Raw genomic sequence first — 14,406 nt, 5'->3', positions numbered from 1 at the left:
AGATCTGTCAAGTTTTGTACCAAGGCTTGAGGGAAATTTGCACAGAGCTGGAAGGAGACTGGGCAGAGATAAACTGGCTTTTTTGCCATTCTCCCATTTTCCATTCCGCACATTTTCTTCTTCTTCTTCTTCTTCTTCTTCTTCTTCTTCTTCTTCTTCTTCTTCTTCTTCTTCTTCTTCTTCTTCTTCTTCTTTTTTTCTGAATGGCTTCCTTTCCCTTTCAATTTTGTTAGTCCTTGCCTGTGAAACCTGAGTGCCCCACATCTTCGCTTTCCCAGTCACCCCGTCCTTCTATGCAATCATCAACACTCTCTACTGTGTCTGTAGCATATGGTCAGAGACAGATACATATGGTGATAAGAGCCATTCTCAAGAAAACAGTCATGTATTAAAGACAGTAAAGAATAATTCATTGATAAGTTTCCATCCAGGCCCAACTGCTTCAAAAGTAAGAGGAATAGACTTGTTGAAAATGACGGAATAATGTAATCTTTTGAGGCATGTTAGGAAAAAAGGCTGAGTTGGGGGAGATAAGTAGTCTGCCCATAAAATGCATAATAGTCGTCCCTTAGAGCAAGCACATGGATAGATTTTGCTCCTTTGACAAGGAAGAAGAAAGTAAAGTCAAACTCACTATGACACAAGTCCTAAACGTGAAATTTTTCTACACCAAGTAGGAGTTTTGACAATTCTAAACACATCTTGAGAAATACTTCCCTTTACAAGTATTTTCCTCCTTTCACTTTGTTCATCAAACAACAGGCTGTAATCTACTACTGCTTCATTTTACTTTATGTCATTCTCATAATGGAATAAACATGTTTCTTGGATTTCTTTTTACAACATTATTCATTCAACAATCTGCACTGGTATAAAAATCTTTATCTTGATACAACTGCCTGTGTTACATTGTCCCACAAGTTTAACATCCTCGGGGCTAAATTCCCGTTACATCCTGGCTTAGCTCTGGTCTATTCTCTGAGGCACCCCAAGAACAACAAGTTCGTACACCAGAAAAATTCCTAGATACTAGAATGGCAAAGGGACAACCAATAGATGAGTGTACACATACACACTATAATCACATTATGGGTTTTAAAATTTAATGTAGCACTATAAAGTCATATCTTCAGTAATTATACTTGTATAAAACTTATTTGTACTGTCTTGCCATTAAAGCAATTTTCATCTTAGACTTTGACTACAAAGGGGCTGTAAAATCAAAGCTCAGTGTTTTGCTTGTGTTATCAGACAACTACTTGTGTTACTTCATAGTACCATTTGTAACTGTAAACCCTTACTAATGCACAGAATTAGGGGATTTAAAATTTGTTACAGGAGTCCAATGACAACAATTATCAATAAGGAAAAAACAAAGCAGTTCTACATCTCCTTATATATGATTTACATAAATGTGGGTATTTCCTAATTCCTCTCCCTGACCCAGATAGGTACAGCTATACAGACTACGTATCAGCAAATGCATCTTAAAATCCCATATGGATGTGACTTACTTCACTGCTATATGGGTAAAGGTATCATGTTCCTATGTTCATATGATTTTACACTTCTGAACTGATTTAGAGACAAGCAACATGTTGCTGTATAATTTTCACAATCAAGAGTAATCTCCTTTGTGTGAATCATTTCTGCTACCCAAAATAGTGGGTGTTTTTTTCATCTATTGTACGACTTTTTTCAGTGTAGATGAGTCTCAAATATTTCAAAATAGCAATTCAGAGATTGTCACAGGCAACAAGTCTCTCTCACTAAATCACTAAAATGATTCAAATTTGCTATTCTCTCACTGGCCCTGGCATTTCTCTTTTGTTACCAACTGCATGTGGGACATCAAATTCTTATGCCTTTAATGTCCATCACTGGATTGAATAAGACATCTTTCATGTTTATTTAGGGTCTGCTATTCATGTTTACTGTAAATCCATGAAGTTGTAACTACTGTAAAGATCAGAAGTGCATGCTACAGATTAATATGTCCACTGCCTGGATATAATGCATCCATCAAGACAGAAGTTTGCAAAGAACAGCTCCCTGCTAATTTCTATCAAACTACTGAATGATGAGATCTAACAGAAATATGTTCTTCAGCCTTTTATAGGTGCACAGAAGTGAATTGTTTCTCAGGTGGAAACATCTACACTCCTTCCTGAAGGACGTTATTTTTCACCTGATTATGAGTGTAGTTAGCTTTGGCATAATGACAACAGTAGCTTTGTTTTTGGAGTCAAATTTTCTGGGTGCAGGGGAAGGAGGAGAGTGGAAGGCAACATGAATGGTAGATAAAGCCAAGTTATATTGTTTCTGTTATCTTTTTACATGTAATTAATTAGGAAACATACAAAGGGCTAAAGAAAACTATACATAATTAGGAATATATGGAGAAAAAAAGCAATCAGCACGGGGGCAAACTTCCACCTTATAGACAAATTCTGAACTGTTTAGAGGAGTATCAGCTGGAAATGGTATTGTTTTGACTGCCATTTAAAAATACATCTTTTTGCTGTAAAAACACAATCTTCTTTGGGAGCTACTCCATCAATATGAGCAATATGTTCCATATTTTAGTGAGATTACCTAGAAAAGTGATGGGCACCTCTGTATGCCTTTTTTACTAAAGTGACTATTTGAGTTGATTTTAACTCTTTTCCAAAGAATCTTTAAAGACATCCACAAAGTATGTTTAAAATAGGATTTCATTCAATATCTTGTTAAAATTGGTCCTTCTTCAACTGCTAATTTCAGTGGGAACTGAGTACTCTCACTGCCTCAGAGGAAGTGTTCAGAAACATTAATTCACTGGGGAGGATGAACATACGTTTCCTGTGCTTTTTCATACCTTTTCTCAAAGTCATATATACCTGACTTCAATCTCTAGGCAGACTAAATTACTGACAGGAAAATTCCATTCCAGAAATGGTCTTTTTTAACCGTGGGGGACATTTCTGAGTGGTGTTCCAGATGTAAATGTCAGAAAGCTAAAATTAAGAAGGATATGGATATTTGGTAATGCCAGTTTGTAACAAGCTTAGGTAAAATGGTATTTTTCAGATACCCATGTATGAAAGCTTGTGTACCACACTTTCTCCTGCATTAACTGAAAGACTGCTCTAGTAAAACGCATGCACTCTGGCCACTAATCCAACAAAATGCTTAATCAAAACAACTCAATCTGACTCGTAAACAAAGGAGCATCTTGGCTACAAGTCCAGCAAAATAAGTCTCTGAAGAATCTGAAGGTCTTAAAAAGTCCTATTGAGTCCTATTGACCAATGAAACTTGTGCATGCTCAAGGTTAAGCACAAATCAAAGTGCTTTGCTGGATCAGGTGAAAAGTGCTTGGTACTTTGGAAAATTAATTTAATAATTGATTACTAAAACTATTAGTGGTAATTTTTACAATTACACATGATCATTTTGCAAATACGATCAATAGCAGGAGCAAGAGAATATGGAAAACAGAATTACCACAGAATACATTCAATAAATGCATACACTTCTTTAAATGATCAAGCCAGCTGTTGGATGGATTATAATAAATAGTAAGTAGAGTGCTTTTTGAATAAGAAAATAAGAGCAGCCAGACTGGATCAAATCAAAGGTCTACCTAACTTAGGTACTCTTTACCCACTAATGATGACTAGAAGATACTATTGTTTCTAGGATAATATAATATAATACCTTGTTATTCTATCCCAGCTTCCAGTAATCTGACAGTTAGGGATTTCCTGAGGAAGAGTTTGTATAGGTTTGGGTCTGATAGCCTTTGAGGGTTTTTTTTTTTTTTTTTCCATTTTTAACACACTAATTTTTGACAGTTGCATTGGCATAGTTCAGGAAAACTATTATCAAGCTGATCAGCACAATCTTGAAAAAAATTGAAGTATAGCAGTACTGTAATTTCTGTGGGGAGGTACAAGCTGCAGTGCAGGGACATTCCTTTGATGCAGCTTCGTAAATTTGCATGGTTATCTAATTCTTGTGTAGCTAACATGAAAAAGAAAGGAGAGCTGGTTGCCAAACAAAGAATTTCTTTCAAGGAAGGAAAGGATTTTCACACATTTTGTTATGAGAACGCCACGCCTGAAAGGATTACATATGACATCCAAATTCTGCTACCCTTCCTTTCTTTCAGCATCTCTCTAATGCTTTCTTCCACCATCTCTCTAATGCTTTCTTCCACCCTGCCGTTTGCAGCGCAAGCTGTGGTCATGCCACACCTTGATGTCTGCAGTCCTATGACATCCCTGACGTGTGTATTTCCTTCCAGTGAGTCCATGGAAGCTGGTGGGCTTCTGAGATCAGCTTATCAGTTGAACAACGCACCCATCTCCTTGGAAGCTTAAAATAGTATTCTTCTCACTACCCCAGACAGACACTCCTTTACTGCCTTATCAAAAGCTTGTGCAATTTTACCTCTCCATACTGATCTACCTTTGTCTTATTCCTCTCCACCACTTTGTCAATGGTAGCAGCCTCTCCTAGTCACTGTTCTGTTTTGTGGATATGTAGATTATACCTTCCTTGCTCTTCAGGATCTTTCCAGAGCTCAGGTAGAAATATGCTTCATAGTAAGACTTCTCAATATTTAAACTCCTATTGAAGACCCCAAGGTGTTCTGACATGCCTGAACAGAATTGGTTGAGGGAGTGTGCTATGCTAGAGGACTAACAAAGATAAAATTCACAAGTCTGATAGAAAACATGCATTTTGTTCCACTTTCCCCCTGCCCTCTGCATGTAAGTTGTGTATTCAGGCACAATGCTCATCTGCTTATTGAGTTCCAGAACTTTGTAAGTGGTTTACAAGTAGCAGAATGGACCTAATGGCAATATATAGTTCTTGAAATGATATGAACAGGAGACATAATGATTTTGCATTTTGGACTTTGGAAACATCTTCCTGTAATAGATCCTTGAAGATATTCTTTCTGAAGTCAATTAATATACTCAAATTAAGAACTACAGAGAGTTGAAAGATTTATTTTTTTGGTGGAAAACAGACTTCTGAAAAAATAGAAATTACAGCATTTCCATGCTCCCAAACATTTTATTTTCAGTTCTAAAAACCAATACCTGTAAACAACAATAAGATAGTTTTCAAATTTTCCTTTTTTAATGAAAACACGAAACTTTTAAATTAAAAGAAAACAATACCAAACAAAAGGCACTTAATTTGAAATTACCAGAAGAAATATAGCTCTCTAACAAGTGATGTTAGGAATTTAGGGAGGGGGTGAGAAAGATTATGGAGAGTCAGTCCATGTGGGCCAGGTACGTACTACTGCCATCCACAGGACTTGCAGGAACATTTGCAGGGATAGAGCTAATACCAGTCAGTTTAGAAACCTCTAATATCTGCCATTTGAAAGCTACGTCTCAACTCTCAGTACCACGTCTGCTTGCCTTGGGGGTGAAAGGCCAGGGGATAATCTGCTGCATTACTGTGCCCTGGTTTGAGTTTCTGAAAACACCTTAAAGTTCTTAATGTCTTGATAGGATTATCTCTGTTCAGTCCTAACCCTACCCCATAAAGAACACTGCTGTGTACAGACCTCAGCAGAACTCATGTGATGAGGCCAGTGAAGCTTCCTTGGATCATAGCTAGTTTTTGAATAAATGCTGATTTTGCTAATAAGTCATATTGTATCATCATAACAGCAGCAATATTGGGCCATGTCCTTTATTATATAAATCCTCACAGTTGTGCCAGACACAGCTATATTATCCAAATCAAAATATGTTTCATGTTATGCTATTTCTATGTATATGTAATTTCTAGTAAGCATGTATTTAGGTAGATATGTAAGTAGTGTCATTCCCTTCCTTACTTCAGCATCCACTTTTATAATTGCTTTGTTCAAGGCTCCTGTCTAGTTTTTCCTGTCATTTGCATCAGGGTCCATTCTGACATAACTTTAAAAAAGAGCATTAAAAAACCTTTAAAAACCCTTTAAAAATAATTGAAAAGTTACTTTTACCATCTACTGTGATGCTAATTGATTTTCTGCATTATAATATTTTATAACCCACTCAACACATACACTGAGAAAACTTAATAGGTGTGTTTTCACTGAAAAATGCAATGTAGTAGTGGGTTTATTACAACAGCTAAGTGTCTTATATATTTATGTATACTTTCAATTTGCTCATGACAGTTACAACAAAAAGGGACGATGGACTTAGCACTGACATCTTTGTCTTTATAATGTATAAAGCTAATAATACTTCTCACTGCTAACTATCTTCTCTGTGTTTCAGGTTAGCAAATTCTATTGACAAGGTTTTCTGTTTGGATGGGCTGTTTGCATTAAAAGGGGAAACAACTGTCAAAGAAGAAGTCTTAACAGATACCCAGAACTAGAAAAAGCTTATCATGGATTAAACTTTGTATCACTTTGTCTGATGTAAAGAGAAGACAATAGGAGACATGGGGATATATGCAATGAAGAGAAACAATGCAAAGTTTCTTAGGGGTTAATCCAGGTCTGCAGCTGAATACAACAGAGTTAATCTGACCAGAAGAGGCTTTAGGCTAAATTCTAGGAGAAAACTTGTCACTTTATGATCCAGTTGTACTAAATGAAAGGCTCTGTTTGCAAAGAAGATTTTGGATCTGAGATCCATTGGGGCCGAAGTTACCTCCATGATTTCTTCCTTGTTCAACACACCAGGGGACTTGTAGCTTGATAAATGATTTTTCAAAGATCTTCATTGTTACTTTCTTTTTTCTTTCTTTCTGAAGAGCAAGTGTTACAAAAAACATACTTAAGAAAGCACACAATTTTGACCCAAGGGCAAGAAGTCTTTGATGATAAAGACTGAATAACCATTTGGTTGTCAAATTTTGCACTGAGCAACAATAAACATCATGTTTGTTTCTACAACTAAAGGTGAGGCAAAATGATAACTTTTCTTAATTTGATAATTATGCATTTAGCATATTCAAGTTTTATTGATTCCCTCTGAAATTAAAATGTGGTAAACAAATATATTGGATTACAGAGTTTATTAGCTACTGTGGAAGGAACTCTGAAATAAAAGTTAAAGGCTAAAAAAGATATAATTAAAATTTCCCTCAAATCTTATTATCACAGAGTCTTCTATAGTATTTCAAACTCACATGTATATAAAAATCATCAGAATAAAGATAAATCCTCACTGATTAATAATAATGAGGAACAAACTAAGCAAATACAGTCATACTATTTTTATCACTTCAAAATTAAAGACTTAATATGTTGCAATTTTTTAATATAATGTTATACAGACAGAAATACACAACAGCAGTTGTGAAACTTTAATTGAAAAAGTTTAAAAGTATATACTTTTACATGAGGCATATTTTTGTGCTTTTGCAATCAAACATTAATTAGAATGTTATTTTCCAAAAATACTTTTTATCTTGTACATGACTAACAAAAATAAAGAACTGAGATTCCCTACATTTCATTGACCAACATGAGTTTTTGTAGACTGAAACCTCTGATTTTATAAAAAAGCTTAAAAGCATAAAGGACTTCAAAAGAGCAAATGGTAGATGGATTATTCTTGAACTAAATATACATACATATTTGAGTAACATGTTCTTCCCAGTAGGGCAATAACTGCCACATATATAAATACTTCTATTTTTTGACATCTCTTTTGAATAATCAAGTGTCAAAATATATTTGGTAATTATAAGGCATGATTTTGTCTTATAAAACACAAAAACAACTTATAAAGGAACAGAAAATTTGAGGAAAATGCTTTATAATATTTAGGACTATACCAGCATTCAAGCATGTTTTGAAAGGTGAGGATCAGGCCTGTCTCTCGCTTCTACATAAGTGGTTGGAGTATTTCTTCTTGTAGGAAAATGGAAATCATTTTTTCTTAAGAAAAGGTATTTCATATCAATTTCCTCATGGAATGAAGCATATCACACTCGTTGGCTGGAGCATCCCTAATACAGCACAAATAAGAGAGAGTCCTTGCAACACTGATATACCAGCACTGCAGACAATCCCCCACTTAATCTTCACCTCCTCAACTCTTGATTCCAGTTCCTCAGGATTCCTGTCCTTTAGACAATAAAGGGTGAGGACTCTGGTCTGAGTATGACTGTGCTGTTTCTCAGTGACTGAAATTCCCTTTCTCTAGAACAGCTGAATAAATGTGTGAACTGTGCTTTCAGCCTATCTGTAAATGAGACACCAGGCACGGACAATTAACATTGATATAATCTCTAAATGCAAAGGTAACGAACTGAACTATACCAAGCAGTTTAAATAGCTCACCAGAGAAACAAGATATGGTCAAAGGCAGATAGCAAAGACACAAATGGCTGGTATGTCTTGGGTATCCAACTGCAGGAGTAACTTCATAGTTCAAGAGTCCAGTTAGAGGGAGAGGCACCTATTTCTAGCCTGTTGAGAAGATTGGTTGCTAAAGCTATATAAAAAACAAAACTGTTCCCTTGCTCTTTAACTCACTTATCTACCTAACTTTTCACTAAGAGGTAAGGCGTCATTGTACCTGCAATTGCAGCAGATCTTTAGTTTTGCATAAGACTGAAGCAAATGTATGTACCAAACTACCTTGTGAATCAAATGTCATAACAATTGCTTCAGTGGGTTGATTAGGTCCTCCTTTTAGCTCTGTGCTCAGATAGCTAATTCTGACCCTTTCTGAGGTCCTTACGTATCCACATTTACTTGATAGAAGGCCTATGTGAACAACTGAACCAGATAAGTGAAGTCTAATAATTCTGCTAAGTAGTTAATAGAAGCCAAACTTTGTTCTACCATTCAACCTACATATACATAATTTTGGAAATCCTTATCTATCTACTTCAGGTATAGTACAAAGAGAACATTAAGGGAAATCTGTGAGGGTAAGGATGGAAAATTCTTGAGACATTCAGAAACCACAGTACTGAAGACTATAGCATTATTCTAGATTCATTACTATTAGCTAACCACAATATTTCACCACTTCTGATTACTTTTAGCTCCTGTTTTTTTGGCCTAGATACAGCAGATGAATGAACTGAAAGACGACAAAACACAAAAGCACAGATCCTGTACTATGCCTGCACAGAGAACACACAGTGCCACTCTGAGGTAGTTGGCATAGCCAACCACTTGCACACCCAAGAAGCAGGGAAAAAGGGCTGTGTGCAAACTGGCTACAGAAAACAGGAAAAACGCAACATCCCCAGGACATGCACATGCATTGGATACGTTCTGATCTGCCAGTAAAAGATACATTTTTTGGCTACCGACAACTTCTGGCCTAAGACCGTCTATCTTTTCTCATGTCCCGCACAGATACTGAGCCTGAGACTTTTACTTCTCTTGGACTATTCAGGCTGGCACCCATGGAAGTATGCTAGGACAGCCATGGAGGGTTGGGCTAGGTGATGGTGGAGGCCATGAACTAGTTAGTCAGCTGGAGAAACAAAAGCATCCAGGACTGAGAACACGCTTGCCGGTCTTACAGAACACATATTGCAACAGCCTTTGACCCTGGCAGCCAGGTCATATTCAGAAAGACCACTCGGATATTCAGTGTCTCTAGTAGCTTTACTCCAGTCATCTGAAAACATGCCCATGGAAATCCCCCAGAAATGAGAACTAGTTTGTAGACCAGTGAACACAGGTTTCCATAGTTAGACAGCCAACACCAAGACAGTATGAAGCAAGTTCAGTTCTGGAGAATTCACCGAGCTTACTGGAATATCTTGGAGGCATGTGATCAATTCACCTGGAGCCAGCTGGGCCCCTGTCATGTCCACTCCATGCAGGGGCAGAACTTGAATGAATATCAGCTCTCTTTCCACTCCCACCCAACTGAATTTCTTCAACAGAAAAGCCAGTTAACTTGTGTCAAAATTGTGCTTGCCAGTACATAGACAGTGTGGACAACTAATGATCTGAGTGTGAGCTTGAATAACAAGCTAACATATAAACAAACTAATATCCCTGCGAATTCTAATTACTTACAAGATCAATAATGGATGGGTCAGTAATGATATACTGTCCGTTCAACTCCTTCCTCACCAAACAGCATATGAGAGCACCTACTACATCTACTCCAGGAAGGCAGTCTGTAACGCATTACCCCTCAGAAAGAAGGCTGGCTGAGCTTACTATGGTATTCAAAGGGAAAAACAACATCTGATAGGTGTCTGAGTAGTATTTCATGTAGAACTTTTGTCTTGATTCTTCCATGCTTTACTCTTAAGTATAGGCATTTACAGATGTGCATAACACGGGAGGTGAATGGCAGACTGAATCAAAATGGTAAGGTTTTGCATTCGCTTCAGTGACATGTAAACAATCTTGTGTAATTTGATGCAGAGCAGAATCAAGTCCCCAGAGATCTGAAAGAACCCAAGCTCAACTCTGAAAGTACTAATAGTAGGAAATATATTTTGCTTAGGGCTTTGGGGAAGTCACTGATAGGAACTACACAAAAAGAAGAGTGCTTTTACACCTTCTGCCGTACAGGTAGCTGTTTATCTGTCACATTCTAACAGCCTCCAGTATCTCTAAAAGACTTCGTTATAAAGGGTTTTTCTGGTTGAGATGTAAGACTGCTACACAAAAGATACAAAAGACTTGATTCTCTTTTCCCTGTTAACTCCACTGACTGGCAGTGAAATTACACCTAATTTGCATCAACATACATGAAGGTTAAAGCAGCCAAAGAATTCCAGTCCAGCCAGGAACTGATCAGCAAATATAAAACGTATATAGAGAAAACACACAAGAAAGCATGAAGATATAGAGCAAAGTGTTTGATATCTCAGAACACACACAATTTCCATTTGGAGGCTTTGGGGGTGGGGTGTGTTTTTTTAGCAATGGATGAGTGAGCAAACCAAAAACCTTGATGGGCAGATAAGAGTTGAAATGGAAAAGGACAGTAACATTAAGGTGAGTTAAAAGCTCTTTTTGACCCTATCCTTAACACCATCTCCCCAAACGCTTCCCCTGTGAACTTTTTGTGTTGTATTCAGTTTACTGAAATAGGGGATAGAGAGGCCAAGCCAGGGATCTATCCCGCTTCATTGAGTAAAGCTAGCCTACCAGAGAAGGTGATGGGTTAGAAGTTAATACAAATGACAGCTCTAAGACAAAGTTAGCCAGTGCCTTCCTGTAGAGCCCAGTGCCAAGAAGGGACCCCCTGCTGGTCCCACTTCTTTACATTTCCTTTTGCTCTCCTTCCCCTTATCTGCAGGTCCTGTGGTGCCAAGCCAGGGGATCCTTATTAAAATACAATGTGCTGTCACTAATAGAAGTGAGCAAAGCCTCATTAGCACAAGGGTTAGAAGAGGACTAGCTCTAATTACAGCTCACTTAGAAGAAACAATCAAATGAATAGATAAACCCTTGAAGAGAGAAGTCAATTTTTTCTTCCATTTTTCCAAGGGTTGATTTCTTTTATATACTCTTTTGAAGGGAATTGAGTTCCTCTCGATTCTATTGACAGGTTTCTTCTTTTCTTTTCTTTTCTTTTCTTTTCTTTTCTTTTCTTTTCTTTTCTTTTCTTTCCCCTCCAGAAATTCTTTCATCATATGGTTTCCACCAAAGGACATTTAAGTTGGCTGGGTGGGTGGCTAAGGGGTTTCTTGTGTTATTTGTGCCTGTGTTGGCCAGCAAAGGCACACTCTACTGCACTTACCACCTCCCATCAAAGATGCAGCTGCAGAGGGATAGGCAGTTCATTCAGATCTGTCACATAAGAACTCTTCTTTCCATGTGCACACAATTGGTAATCAAATGGTCCTTTGCAATGTTTGGAGTGCAGTTGTCACAAGGCAGGCAGATTACCACTTGTCCTCTGGGCAGACATACCGGAAAAAAATATAAAAATGAGCACTGTCAGTCAAAAATGTCTCTTAAATATAGGGATTGTAATTTTTGAATTTTTGGTTTCATCCTCAGCTTCCTCTAGCTCTTCTGCAGGAAGGCTGGAGAGGACAGCACAGGCAAAAAGGGATAGAAAAAAACATTTTTGAGGTTAGATTTTTTTTCACAGTTTTAGAGGGAATTACCTAAATTTTGTATAGTTCTATGGAATTTTCCTACCTTGCCATTACATCACACATTATTTTAGTCCAGTTCTTTTAATCTGTAGCAGTAAAATCCCCTCAGCAGTAGGTCCTAGATGACCTGGTTGTACCCAGGTCCTTACCACAGTCCTCCAAATTCTCTCCAGTTCTGTCTCTTAGGATTTTTCCCTGCATCTACAGGTTCTTTGATCTCTCCAGAAATACTAATCAGATCTCTGTATGGTATTTGGCATAGGATATATATTTGGAAAATATTTTCTAGTCACAGCATTTACTACTTTGCTATGACTTATGCTATTTATTAATGTTATTTAAGAATCTTAATAATTGAAATAATTTGCAAGGACATGCAAGTTTTCCATGCAGTTAATAAGTGATTTACCAGAGCATATGTTACAAAGTTGCTATTTTAGAGTCAGATTGCAAGTTATTTGGAAAATTCTAGATCAAACTAGTGGTCCATCTAATCCAGCTCTTTGTCTCTGACAGTGCATTTTACTGGCTGTAAATGCAAAATGCAGCAAACTTTGCATTAGGCATTTATGGAAAGATCTCTCCATAGGGAAAGATCTTTTTCTAAATCTCATCCGTTACTTGGCTGTTGGTTTATGCTATGCTATCATAACCTCTGTGCACAGGGTCAGACTACTTTCTTTCATCTAATTTAGGAAATACACAGACTGTTTTTCTTATATGTAGCTAAGAGCAAGCATTAGAGCAAAGAGGGTGAAAACACAATGGTCACTGCCCTCCTTTACTGATTTATAAACTTTGCTTGCTACATGAAAGGAGGAGGACTATTTTTCTTTTGCAGCCCTGCTCTGACATATAAAGAGGGAATCTCCTCTGGCCGTGTTCCCTTCTATCTGCTCCACTGATACACCAGTACTGGCCTCTGACTTTGTTGTTAAGATGTAGCCTCTGCCTAAGTAAGAGGTATGAGAGTGGAATTTTTTTTTCTTCTAATATGAAAAGGCATCAGACTTTCTTCCCAAGAGGGCTAACCCTCTTCAGGGGATTCAAATATTATGAGTGACCATCTAAGAAAAATAATATTCTTACCCCAAACCCTGCCTCTTCACAGGGCTTATACAGAAACAAATAATTATTAGTAATAGAATTGTTGTTAATAATAATAGTGTTTTCATTATGAAAGTTGTCCTTTGGACAATCATCCTGTCTAAGGTATTCAGTGGCTCTCAAAGTTTGTGGGCACAATGCAGCTAAATGTTTGAGTGGATCTGAGCCTAGTCACATAAAACTGATTACCCATTTAGCATGCAACATCTTACTAATAAGTAGATTTCTCTATACAAAGACACAATTGCACTGGGACTTTAATCAACTGGTCTAGCATTATTTCTAAAGAAAACAGATGACAGCAATGGAAGCAGTTTGCAACCGTTAAAGGCAATGTGCCATATACCCTTTCATGAGTTGCATGAAATGTGCCATATACCCTTTCATAAAGGCACCAGCACATAGCACATTTGAGATCTAAATCCATTTGCTGCTAAGGCAGGATAATTCCTTGCAGTGTAATCTCCGATGTTCTAACCAATCCAGCTATAAAAGATTTGTTTATTCAAAATGTCCTATCTAGCCATATGAGAAATTATGGCATATTTTTTTCAATAGGTAATAGGTAACATGGACATTATTTCTTTTCCCCCTTTAACTACCTTTTATTTTGTGAGTTCATAATGAATGCTTTCTTTCTGCTAAGCCTAAATGAAAAAAATCAAAACTAAAGCCATGGAAGCTAAGCTCAGTGCAAAGAATGACCAGTACTGGGTGAATATAAAACCATGGATTCCAACTACAATTCCAACTACAATTGGTTAGAACATTTAGATAGTAAAATGATCACAATAAAGGAGTTCAAAATTAGACTATGGGCTCAAATTATACTTATATCCAATTCTGCTGTATAGTATACCAATGAAATCAAATAAAGTACATCTCAAAAAGTAAAGTATGAGCACAGCTAACTAGTCCTGGAAAAAAAAAAAAAGGGAAAGAAATCAAAAAAGGATTCATTCATGTTAAAATAATGAGAACCTTCTTTTAAGTGCTCATCAATATGGAATTTAATTTGCATAGTATATTATTCATCAAAAGTCAGAATACAATTCACACAATTGTCTTTAAACAATAGGCTATTAAACATTGTTCTGTGGAAAACAATCTTTCAATTTTTTTTGATATTTCAGGAGAGATTCTCAGCTGGTGTATCAGTCATGCTGTTGATGTTAGAGGGTCTAATATGATTTTCCTGGCTTTAAAGAGGAAATGGATCTGAAAAAAGTCAATATTTTTAATGAA

Source organism: Apteryx mantelli, chromosome 1, assembly GCF_036417845.1.
Source record: "Apteryx mantelli isolate bAptMan1 chromosome 1, bAptMan1.hap1, whole genome shotgun sequence".
NCBI classification, from domain to species: domain Eukaryota; kingdom Metazoa; phylum Chordata; class Aves; order Apterygiformes; family Apterygidae; genus Apteryx; species Apteryx mantelli.
The sequence above is the reverse complement of the archived record's forward strand: the minus strand, read 5'-3'. Positions refer to the sequence as shown.